This window comes from Condylura cristata, unplaced genomic scaffold (assembly GCF_000260355.1).
Source record: "Condylura cristata isolate star-nosed mole 26May11 unplaced genomic scaffold, ConCri1.0 scaffold00017, whole genome shotgun sequence".
In the NCBI taxonomy this organism is placed as follows: Eukaryota; Metazoa; Chordata; class Mammalia; order Eulipotyphla; family Talpidae; genus Condylura; species Condylura cristata.
This window is the reverse complement of record NW_004567118.1, coordinates 1,910,680-1,911,314: the sequence shown is the minus strand read 5'-3', so window position 1 is coordinate 1,911,314 and position 635 is coordinate 1,910,680. Positions and strand designations below refer to the sequence as shown.

Genomic DNA, 635 nt, shown 5'->3' with positions numbered 1-635 from the left:
GCCGCCTCGGCGCCGCCGCCTCCCGGGCCACCCCGGCCTCGCCTGGCCCCTCCGCCTCCTCCGGGCGGCTCAGCCTCACCCCTTCCCTCCCACCGTGCCGGGGGCTGCAAGAAAATTAAAAAATGCTTTTCTTTCTTTCTCTCGCCCTTTTTTTTTTCCTTTTTTTTTGGCAGGGCGGGCGTGTTGAGACTTTTGGGTCTTTTTGCCCCCAGCTCGCACTCACCTGCGGAGCCGCCGGGAGGGCTGGGGGTGGGGGCGCGCGGGGCTGGAGCCGGCGAGCACGGGTTGAAAGCCAGCCAAGCTCTGCAGCGCCCGACCCGGGCGTATACGCTGCCGCCAGTCCCCGCAGAGAAATCGTCCTCCTACCCCCGCCTCCATCGCTCTGCGTTTCTCTTCCAATCAGCCGGTAGCTTGGCGGCTCCTCCATTCTCTGGCCAAGCCCGCTGCCTAGAGCGAGCTCCACTCCTCCATCTGCTCGCCCGGCTCCTCGCTCCCCTGCCGGGGCCGGCGAGGCGACGTAAGGCCGGAGGGTGATTTGCGAGGAAACCTGCCTGCTTCCCGCTCCCATTGCTCCCTCCCCGCTGCCTCCTGCCTCCTGCTTCTCTCCTGCGTCTTTCCAACTATCCCCAGTCGCC

At 66.3% G+C, this 635-nt stretch overlaps 1 protein-coding gene across 1 annotated transcript in view; it reads right to left on the bottom strand.

Annotated features, from left to right (window-relative positions):
- The window catches only part of UBTF (upstream binding transcription factor, RNA polymerase I), an 18,981-nt gene extending 18,346 nt beyond the window's left edge, over nt 1–635 (bottom strand). The window contains exon 1 of the mRNA XM_004684093.2: nt 224–635. The gene's annotated coding sequence lies outside the window, so the exon portion shown is untranslated. The remainder of the gene's footprint in view (nt 1–223) is intronic.